The sequence below is a fragment of the Macrobrachium nipponense genome, chromosome 36, assembly GCF_015104395.2.
Source record: "Macrobrachium nipponense isolate FS-2020 chromosome 36, ASM1510439v2, whole genome shotgun sequence".
Lineage (NCBI taxonomy): Eukaryota > Metazoa > Arthropoda > Malacostraca > Decapoda > Palaemonidae > Macrobrachium > Macrobrachium nipponense.
The window spans coordinates 33895530-33908029 of NC_087220.1; positions in this window are offsets into that span (position 1 = coordinate 33895530).

Below are 12500 nucleotides of genomic sequence, written 5' to 3' on the forward strand. Positions count from 1 at the left end.
GATATATGGGTAAATATGGCTGCTCTTTTAGGAATAAGATTAATTAAATACTGCTGGGAAGACGAGGCGGTCAATAAATGTAACAGCTCCCCCTGTTAAGAAGGCATTCACTCCCTTTCGGGCGTGATGGCCTTTGCTAAATAAGTTGATCATCTCGACTACCCAGTTCTCCTATTCTAACTGAGGTTTTTAGAGCAGCGATACGGCTAACTACAGTGGCCTACCTAAGTTTACGAACTTACGGAATTAATGTAGTCTAGCCTAAGTGAGAACTACTGGTTGTTTGTGACGACAGTCTACTCTACCCCTATGTAAGGTTACTTGAAAATTCTACTTTCTACTACCCTAATGCCTTGGTACTAAATTATTAGCCTAACCAACTCATTACAGTTAAGTAGAGATGCAATCATTCCAGAGTGCGGTACGCACAGCAGTGGTTTATCGACTGAATTGTTAAAATACATGAGATGAGGTAATGATGTGTGAGGATGATGAGTGATTAGTAGAGTACCAGGATGGAAATGTAATGAGGTAATTATGACATTTACGTGAGGGTTAGTATTACCATTTCTAGGGGTTAGAGGGTTAGTTCACTGGCAGAGATCAGGCTGGCTACCTTCTCTGGGTAGGTGCCAGGATCACTCTGCAAATGAATGTGACACTGTACCTCGGGCACAGGTGCCAAGGAGAGCATGTGGCTCTTTGGTTAGTGAGTTAATTTGGTATGTCCCTTCTTCTTCTTCTTATTCCTCCAGGGCCTGGCTACACCAGTCCCAGGAGTCGACGGAGCCACCGACTCTGGGGTAAGGCCAGAAATGCCGTCAGGAGCAGAGGCAGTGGTAGCCTGAGAGATTTCAGGAGAACACCCTACTTCGGTATCTGCAGCAATCGTCGTATAGGTGGAACCTACTGCAGGGGAGGCCCTAACTTCGGCTGCTGCGACAACTGTCGTAAGGGGAAAAGTCCAGGCTGACTCCTGGTCGGGCAGTTCCTGGTCGTCCAGAGGAGGGGAGAAGGTGAGGTCTGCCGGAGGTTCATCCTCGGGCGACAGCGGTGAGGGTGAAGAAGAATCATGGACTGGAGATTGGCCATGGGCTGTGGTAAGCTCCATGCCTGTTGGAGGATCTCCTGTAGGAGCATCCTTGATTAGGTTAGGCGCCGGCGCTAGCTCGGGGCCAGGCACAGAGGTCAAGTTCGGTGGTGGCTCTACGTCCAGGCTGGACGGAGCTTGGCACTGCCCAGTGCTGCCAAGTGGCACTGGCAGAGAGTTGAGGTCGACTGGACCTGTGGCGGGTACCGGAGGTGCAATACCTCTCAGCGGGCCCTTGGTAATGGGAGACAGAGGCTCCTGTCTCTTGTTGAAGGCTAAGCCTTGTGGAACATGGACAGTGTCCGCTGCTGGTAGTCTGCAAGGGCACCTAGGCCAATTCGTGGAGTGCCCTAGTACATTGCAGGTTTTGCAACGGAACTGTGAATGATCAATCTCCCTCCTTGGTAGCGGGGAAGACTGTTGGTGGCAGTACTTCCGGGAGGAAGTAGGTCTTGGATGGCTCATTGCTTTGGAGTAGTTTGTCATGGGGTTAGGACCCCTAGGCTTTTTGAAAAGTGAGGGAGACTTCATGTCTTGACCTAGGAGGAGGTCTTAACCTCCTGGAATGTAGCTTGTAACTGCAAGAGTACATACTTTGGAGAAGTGAGGTCTGGTGACCCTCAATTGGACGGTCGGAAGGATCAGTTTAATATGATTGATACCTTCAATGGTAATTAATTGACGTCTATTGACGTTAACCCCTCGGGGGATTCGATCTTCCTGTATCAGGGAGATTTGAGTGCCAGAGTTGTCGTAGGCTCTGACGTGGCTCGGCGGATAATGACTTTGGAGGGGTGCGACGGTTATAGGGCCCTTAGCTGGGGGTCCTAGTGAGGAAGAATTTGTAACAGCCATTGCGATGACGGGAATATTGTGATTAGTGCACCCTCCATAATTTGCAGACATGTGACCCTTGCGGCCACAGTCTCGGCAGAACTGGGTCCAGAACTTCTTCTGTGGCACTGGACGATAAGGCTGAGATGGCACCCACAGGTTGCAAATCTGTGGGGTCACCAAGGCTTGCAGTGTGCTCTGGCACAGGTGAAGAGTTCTCTCTGTCAGTGATTTGATGTGGAGAGGTAGCTTGGCCCTGGAGAGGTGTGGGGAAGGGACATCCACAGAGGAGCTCCCGTCCCAACAGGAAACCTACTCCATGCCGAATTGTATTCACTACGCCCAGGCGGTGAGGTTTGGTGCACCAAGGAGTGGTGACCTGCAGGACGACTGTGGGAACGGTCTTGGACTGCCCTTCGACCCAAGTCATGGCCCACCTGATGTGCTCATCGACTGTGACACTGACTGGCACTTGGTCTCGGTCTATGAGACACAGATCGGAGCCGGTATCTACTGTAACTGGCAGAGTCACTGGTAGGGTAGAGCCATCCAGGGGGGCCACTGTGACTGATGTGGTCCACACCCGCTCAGGGTGAGACCTAGACTCGGGCATAACGGCTGAGGAGGTTGTGGCACTGATCAGGTGGACGTGCCTGGTCGAAGGCACATGCTTGGGGCACCCGGGATATCCGGGGGAGTAGTGCCCTGTAGCCCCACAGGCTCTGCAGGAGCCCCTCTGCTGGGCTGGTCTCCGTAGGGTGTCTGACTGGTCTTGAGAGGAGGCGGAGGCACCATTCGTTGGCGTAGGAGGGCTCTGAGGAGGTTTGTGGTTTGCAGCGCTCTTGAGGCGGCACTCTGCTGCGAGGTGACCCACCTTCTTGCAGACGTTGCAAGTCCGTAGGTGTCCTTGGTGGGCGTCCTTTGACCGTGTGGATCCGGAGAGCTGACTTGGTGGCACTATGCGCCGGTGTGAGGTACTGTGAGACGGGTGGAATGTTTCCCAGTCGTCAGCCATGCGGCAAGCTTCCGCAAGTGTCTTGGGTTGCTTGTCGTTAAGGTGAACTGCGAGTGGTACAGGAACACACTGGTAGAGGTCCTCCAGCATGATTCTGTTAAACAGGTCCTGGAATTCGGTGCACGACATGGCATTGAGCCAACGCTTTCCGGCTTGGATTTTATGGTAGGAGTAATTTCCCCAGGCCCAACCAACTTCCTTGGCCTGACCTCAGAAACGCTGCCTCCACCTCTCCGGGGTGATCTCATACGCCTTCATAATGACCCTGCGAACTTCCACCAGGTCCCCTCGCTGACCCTGATCCAGTGAGCGGAGGGCAGTCTTAGCCTTGCCAGCCAGGTGCTTGGCAAGCAGGGCAGCCCTCTCTATCTCAGTGGTAGGGTAGTTTTCAAATAGGGCTTCCACTTCTTCCAGCCCTGCCTCAGGCTCATCCTCCGTCCACTTCGGGATAAGAGCGTTAATGCTTGCAATGGGACTGTGCAACACCGTAGGCATGGGGCTGGGAGCTAGCTGCATGACTAGGGCTTCGGCACTCGCCTGTCGTGCCTTCTCCATCTCGAGATCCTTCTCCTTGAGGGCTAGCTCATGCTTTCTCTCTTCTTCCCTTGCTTTTCTTTCTGCTTCTTTTTCCTTCCTCTCTGCTTCTTTTTCCTTCCTCTCTTCTTCTCAGGCGGCTTTCTCTTGCAGGAGCTGATCGTCCATCCACCCCTTCACCCACTGGGTGAGTTCCTGCCCGGTGTAACCGGCGTTCGTGCCTAGAGCCATGAGTATCTGGAGCCTCTCCAGCTCCATGGATATATGTGGTTGGGCAGCAGGAGAAGACATTTCTCTAGGCTGCAGTGGAGGCTCGGATGAAAATGATGGCCAGGAACAGTACTGGATGGAATAGGAGTGCCTACTGTGTAACGTGGCACTCACTTAGAAATGTGTTTTGCAAGGTGGTAATGAAAAGTCTTAAAAGACTGGGTGCTCTGTGGCACTTGGGAAGTGTCCTGTAAGTTGGTGGCACTTCTGGAATGGCACCTTCTAATGAGGCGAGACAATCAAATGGAGTGTGCGGCGTACGTCACACTTAAGGGCGTTCCTAACTTGGGAGACGATGGAATGGGCAACCTGTGGGTCCAATACAGGTGCATGGCACTTAGAGGAGGTGTTCCTTTTGACAGCACTTAGGGCTGGTATTGCAGCACTTCAGGAGGCGTTCCCTTGTTTGCACTGGTAGTGTGCTGGTGTGTCCTGTCGGATGACACTAAATGCAGTATACTCAAATATACTGAAGAAAAATGACACTCTGTTCGTGGCAGAGTGTAATGGTGGAGGAGAGAAAATAAAAGGGGGGAGTACTTCAGCACCTCGTAGATGGACAGTGTCAAGAATTAGTGGCACTTTAAAAGGGTAAGGCCTGACGTGCACTGGTGGTGGCCAGTCCTAGACTGATAACGACTTCCTTGTTGGAAGTAATGAATTTGCGTCGCACACTGTGCAGTTCGTGCTTGCGGTATACGCAAGTCTTTTGTGATAAAAAATGGTAAAGACCACTCGGGCAACGACAGGTAATTGTAGATTGGAGATGCTCAGTCCTTGGCTGAAGTACTCGGTAAATGAAATAAATGCTTGCACGACGGCAATGGACACAGTTGCGTATCACGCTCAGTGTAAATGAAAGACACAAGAGACTAAAATAATGTTAATTCTGCATGCGTAATGGTAATAGACATAGTACTCTTGGCTTGGTGAATAATAGGTTTCTCTCTCTCTCTGAGAGGGTGAAAATGATATATGATGAACTCCCTTGTATTTATTTGAACTACTAATAATGTTAGTTAATACAACGCAACTTGCGTTAAATTATCTACTTATGTTAACACTTAATGAAAGAATTGCTTCGGATAAGGTTTATGAAAACAATAACGTGCTAGCAATGAACGATATTTACGTTACTTTGAAATGGATTGCGTTTTCATATGAAATTTACAATGACGCGTTTTTCGGGAACAATTCCTTTAATGTGATTTACTTTTAAGATTTACGGTAACTTTACATAAGTTTACTAGGTCCCTGTGACAAGTGAAATGACGGTAAGGATTTTAAGATGAAAATGTTAGTAAACATTTATAAATGGAAAGGTTACGTTCAGTACGAAAGGAAATGAAACTTTCGCTCAGCGAGTGAGTGAGCGATACGAGGTGAAACGCGATGAGCGGGGTGAACAGCATGTCGTTCAAACAGCTGATCTGTAAATGTGAAAGCGATTTACAACATGAAATTCTAGTTTCTTATTCAAGGCGAATTAACGTTAATTTCTCTGGCAGAATGATAGATACTAGTATCGAGATTGACATTATTTATGTTAAAACGTCAAGACTTACGTTAATTTGCTTACATACTTGAGATAATGCTTAAAGGGATAAAAACATGTGTGAAGCAACGGTTGGCTGGCAGGCCTGAGAGAGCGCATGCTGCGCTAAGCTGACTAGAGTTAAAACGAATTCCCTAACATATCACAGACAAAAGAATTGTACACTTCTTTTGCCGTAACTATTAGTAGAACACTCCTAACTAGCTAGGCTTGCTAACACATGCAATAAACCCTGGCAAAGCACTTCCTAGTTTGAACTAGTACTTTCTGGCATCTATCTTACACACGTGCTCTGTCTCGTCAGGCGAGAACAATACAAAATAACAGAATTCACTTGGAGCTCTGGCCATTACAATATAATAATATTTCTCACTTAACACTTATTTAAAACACTTCTAATAAAACTACTTAAACGTACCTTAAGCTAACATTGTTTATAAAATAAATCATATAAAAATTATATACCTTACCGTGAGTCAGTGTGTGTGTCTTTCACTGCAAGTGTGCTTTGATTTACGCTTTGTAAAATCATTTACAGTTTTACGTTTTACAGAATCTAATGAGATTTTCAAACTTATAAGCAAGCTAGGTTCAATCCTGGCAAGATGCGCCATTTTTACGTTTGAACCGGCCTCATTGGGGCCCAAAACGCAAAGGAAAATATTTGAGGGAAAATGCAGAATAAATTACTTGAAACTTACCTTAAAAGGATTTATTGTGTTAATTTACTCTAGAGGAGGTCGCCAGAAAACTCAGCTAATTACTTTACATACATTTATTTACAGGAGGCTGTTCAATAGCCTGGGAAAAGTAAATGCAACTTGTCCACACGTGGGACCAATATTATCTCTCACAAGGGGATAGCTGGCTAAAAATGAGATTCTCGTAACTGCTAGCTTTCAAAATTGTTCATATTGTCTTCTGGTAATGCAGCACTTGCGGGCGTGAAGACTTGGACACGTGACTCGGCAAATCTGGAAAAGATCCCAAATTAGGCACAAAAATAAAAGGAAGACTTTTTCCACAAGTTATGGTTATTCAGTATCTCTAACACACAGGGGAAAAGGAACTCTAGTGTTTAACTGAAATATTAAATGACTTCATTTGTCTGGGACGATTACAAAAGGGAGGCATGCGGCCACGAGGCAATGAGAGGAACAAAGGAATATTCACTTGAGAATTAGGAGTTTGAATTTTGAAAATGGGGAGTAATTACGACACTAGGAGGGAAAGAACTGGCAATATGACTGTTTCACAAGACGTACCTGGATGCCATAGTAAGTGAACCTTTGTAGAAATGCGGCGTCGGCTTTTTCTCAGGTCTGGGCACGCCAGTAACGCCTTGGTAGGACTAAATTGAAAGATGCTGGCTGGACATCCGTCCGAGGTCAGGACTGGAGGTGACTGAGAGCAAGGGCAGGTGTTAAGCATGGGTGTTGGGGGTCAGCTTAGCCCCCCAAGAGCAGGGCATCCTGGAAAATAAATAAAAATAAATAAATAGATAAATAAAAATAAAGAAATAAAAATAAATAAATAAAAATAAATAAATAAAAATAAATAAATAAAAATGAATAAATAAATGAATAAAAAAAATTTTAAAAAATGAATAATTAAACATAAAATAAATAGAAATAAAAAAAATAAAAAAGAAGAAAAATAAATAAATAAATAAATAAAAACTAAATAAATAAATAAAAATAAATAAATAAATAAGAAAAAAAAAATAAACATAAACATAAATATAAATATATAAAAAATCACAAAAAATGAAAATAATTACTTGACAAATAAAAAAATAAAAATTAAGTAAAAATAAATAAATAAAAAATATAACATAAAAATTTAAAAAAAATAAAAATAAAAATGAAATAACCAAAAATCACCATAAATAAACCTAAATTAAATCATAAATAAATAGATAAATCAAATAAATACCAAATAACATAAATAAATAAATAAAAAATAAATCAAAAAATGAATACAAATAAATAAATGAAAAATAAAAACAATAAAAATAAATACCAAAATAAAAATAAATAAAGAATTAAATAAAAAAAAAATAAATAATTAACTTGAAAAAATAAATAAAAAAAATAAAAAAGTAAAAAAGAAATAAAAAATAAATAAATAATAATAATTAAAATAAAAATAAATAAATAAAACTATAAATAAATAAATAACTAAAAATAAATAAAAAAATACAAAAAAAACTAAACTAAATAAAAAAAATAAATAAAAATAAAATAAATAAATAAAAATAACAAGTAAATAACTAAAAAAAAAATCTAAATAAATTAATGAATGAAAATAATAATAAATAAATAAAAAATAAAAAAATAACAAAACTAAATAAAAAAAATAAATAAATAAAAAGAAATAAATAAAAATAAATAAGTAAAGTAATAAAAAAATAAAAAACTAAATAAATTAATTGAATGAAATAATAATAAATAAATAAAATAAATAAAAAAAAAATAAATAAAAAAATATGAATAAAACTAAATAAAAATAAATGAATAAAAACAAAAAAATATAAGTTTAAAAAAACAAAAATAAGTCCAAATAAATAAATAAAAATAAATACAATAAATAAAAAAATAAATATAATAAAAATAATTAATAAATAAATTACAAATAAATAAATAAAATAAGTATAAAGATAAATGTAAATAAATAAATAAAAAATAAAATAATAAATCAAAAATAAATTATAAATAACAACAAATAAATAAATACAAAATAAAAAATTAAAATGAATTAATAAAAAGAAATAGAAATAAAAATAGATCAAAAAAAAAAACTAAAAAAAAATAAATAAAAATATATAAAGAAAAACAATAAAAAAAAATAATTAAATAAAAAAAAAAAATATATATAAATAAATTATAAAAATAATAATAAACAAAAATAAAATAGATAAATAAAAATAAAATGAAATAGATAAAAAAATATAGCAATGATATAAGATAAATAAAAAAATAAAAAAAATAAATAGAAAATAATGAATAAAAAATATTAAAATAAAAAAATAAAAAAAAATAAAACATAATAAATAACTAAATAAAAATAAAAAAAATAAAAAAATAAACAAATATAATAAATAAAATATATATATAAAAATAAAAATAAGTAAATAAAAAATGAATAAATAAAAAAAATAAATAAAAAAAATAGATAAAAATAAATAAATAAATAACAAAAATAAAAAATTAATAAAATAAAAAAAATTAAAATAAAAAATAGATAAATAAACCAAATAAAAAATAAATGAAAATAAATAAATAAAGAAATATATATATATATAATATATATATATATATTATTATATATAGATATATATATATATATATATATATATATATATATATAAATAAAATAAAAATAAACAATAAAAAATAAATAACAAAAATGAATAAATAAAAAAAAATAAATAAATAAAAAATGAATAATAAAAAAAATAAATAAAAAAATTAATCATAAATAAATACACAAAAATAAAAATAAATAAAAATACATAAAATAAAATTAAATAAATAATAATAAAACAAAAAAAATAAAAAAAACAAATAATAAAATAAATAAATACAAATAAATAAATAAAAAATAAATAAATAAATAACATAAATAAATAAATAAAAATAAATTATAAATAAAAGTAAATAAATATAAAGAAATAAAAATAAAAAAAACAATGAAATAAATAAATAAAATAAATAAATAATTAAAATTAATCAATAAATAAAATATATATAAAAAAGAAAAAATTAGTAAAAAAATAGATACAAATAAATAAAATAAATGAAAAAATAAAAAAACTAAGTAAATAAATAAGATAAATAAATAAATAAATAAAAATAAGTAAATAAATAAATAAATAAATAAATAAATAAATAAATGAAAATAAATAAGTAAAAAAAAATAAAAATAAATAAACAAAAATAAATAAATGAAAAAATTAAATAAATAAAAATAAGTTAATAAATAAATAAATGAATAAATAAAAATAAATAAATAAGTAAAGAAATAAAAATAAATCGAGTAAATAAAAATAAAAAAATACAAATAAAAATAAGTAAATAAATAAATAAATATAAAGAAATAAATAAAAATAAGTAAAAAAATAAATAAGAATAAGGAATAAAAAAATAAAAAAAAACAAAAAAATAAATAAATAAAAATAAATCAACAAATAAAAATAAAACTAAAACTAAAAATAAAACTAAATAAAGAATTAAAAATTAAAAAATAACTAACTAAATAAATAAATAAAAAAAAACTTAAATAAATAAATGAATAATAAATAAATACAAGTAAATAAATGAATAAAAAATAAATATAAATAAATCAAATAAATAAAAAATTGAATAAAAACAATTTAATTAATAAATAAAAAAAATAAAAATGAATAAATAAAAATAAATAATAAATAAAAATAAATAGATAAATAAATAAAAATAAATGAACAATAGAAATGAAAAAATAAAATAAATAAATAAATAAATACAAAATAAATAAATAAAAAAATAAAAAAAATTAAAAAATGAAAATGAATAATAAAAATAACTATAAATAAAAATAAATAAATAAATAAAAATAAATAGATAAAAAAAACAAAAAAATAAAAATAAATAAATAGAAATAACTAAATAAAAATAATTAAAAATAGATAATAAATAAAATAAATGAAATATATAAAAATCAAAATGCAAATAAATAAATAAACAATAAATAAATAAAAAAAAATAAATAAATAAAAATAAGTAAATAAATAGAAATAAATAAATAAATAAAAATAAATAATAAATAAAATAAATAAATAAATAAATAAAGTAAATAAATAAATAAATAAATAAAATAATGAATAAATAAATAAATAAAAATAAATAATTAAAATAAAAATAAATAAATAAATGAATAAATAATGAAAATAAATAAATAAATAAATAAATAAAAATAAATAAATAAATATTTAAAAATGTTAATGAAAAATAAATAAAAATAAATAAATAATTAGATAAAAAAAAATAAGTAAATAAAAATAAAATAAAATGTATAAATAAATAAAGATAAATAAGTAAATAAAAAATAACAAAAAATAAATAAATAGATATATATATATAAATAAATAAATAAAAGAAATATATAACAAAATAAATAAATTAATCAATAAAATAAATTAATAAATAAATAAAAAAAAGTAAATAAATAAATTAAAATAAATAAATAAACAATAAATAAAAAATAAATAATAAACAAAAAAACTAAAATAAATAATAAATAAAAATAAATAAATTTAATAAATAAATTAATAAAATAAAAATTAATACATTTAATAAATAAATAAATAAATGAAATAAGTAAAAAAAAAAATAAATAAAAATAAATAAAGAAATAAATAAAAATCAATAAATAAAAATAAAAAATAAATAAAAATATATAACAATAAATAAATGAAAAATAAATAAAAAATAAAAATAAATAAAAATAAATAAATAAATAAAAATGAATAAATAAATAAATAAATAAATAAATAAAATAATAATAAATAAATAAAAAAAAACAAAAAAAATAAAAATAAATAAAAATAAAAATAAATAAATAAATAAAAATGAAAATAAATTAATAAAAGTGAATAAATAAATAAATAAAAAAATGAATGAATAAATAAAAATAAAAAAAAAATAAATGAATAATAAAAAATAAAAAGTATATACAAATAAATGAAAAAAATAAAGAAAATAAATAAAATAATAAAAATAAAAAATATAAAAATAAATAAAAAAAACAAAACAAATAAATGAAATAGAAATAATAAACACAAATAAATAATTAAAAATAAATATAAATTAAAAATAAATAAAAATACATAAATAAATAAAATAAATAAATAAATAAATAATAAACAAATAAATAATAAATAATAAAAATTAATAAATAAATAAAAATAAAAATAAATAAATAAATAAAATAAATTAATAGTAAATATATAAATCAATAATGAAAATAAATCAATGATTAAATAAAAATAAATAAATAAATATTAAAAATAAATGGAATAAATAATAAATAAAAAATAGATAAATAAAAATAAATAAATAAAATAAATAAATAAACATAAACAAAAATAAATAAAAAAAAATAGAAAATAAAAATAAATAAATAAATAAAAATAAATTAATGAAAAAAAAATAAATAAATAATAAAAATAAATAAGTAAATAAAAATAATTAAAGATAAATAAATAGATAATATAAATAAAAATAATAAATAAAAATTAATAAAAACAAATAAATGAATCAAAACAATAAATATAAAATATATAAATTCAAAGAAATAATGAAATAAAAAAAAATAAAAATAAAAACAAATAAAAATAATAAATAAATGAATAAAAATAAACAAATAAAAATAAATAAAAAATAAATAATAACATAAAAAAACAAAAAAAATCAATAAGAAATAAATCAAATAAGCAAATTTTTAAATAAAAATAAAAAATAAATAAAATAAAATAAATAAAAAAATGAGAAATAAAAATAAATAAAAATAAAAACAAATAAATTAAAATAAATAGAAAAATACAATAAAAAAATAAAATAAAAAAAAACTAAATAAATATGCACTAAATAAAAAAATATATAAAACTAAATATAATAAAAAAAAGGTGAAAAAAATTAAATAAAAAAATAAAAAATCAAAAATAAATAAATAAAAATAAAATAATACAAAAATACAAAAAAATAAAATAAATAACAAAGTAAACTAAATAACAAAATTAAAAAAAAAAAATAAATAAATAAATAAAAAAATAAATAAAATAAAAATAAAATAAAAATAAATAAAAATAAAATTAACAAATAAATAAATAAATAAAAATAAAATAAATAAAAACTAAATAAAAAAATCCATAAACATAAATAAAAAATAAAATAAATTAAAAAATAAAACTCAAAAAATAAAAAATAAAAATAAAAAAGTAAATAAATAAAAATAAAAACAAAAAATAAATAAAAAAAAATAAATAAAAAAATTAAAAAAAAATAAATAAAAAATCAATAAATAAAAAATAAATAATAAAACTAAAAATGAAAACTAAAATAAGAAAACCAAAATAAATATATGATAATAAATGGAAAAAATTAATGAACTAAAAATAATAATACATCAAATAAATAAATAAAAAATAAAAAAAAATAAAAATA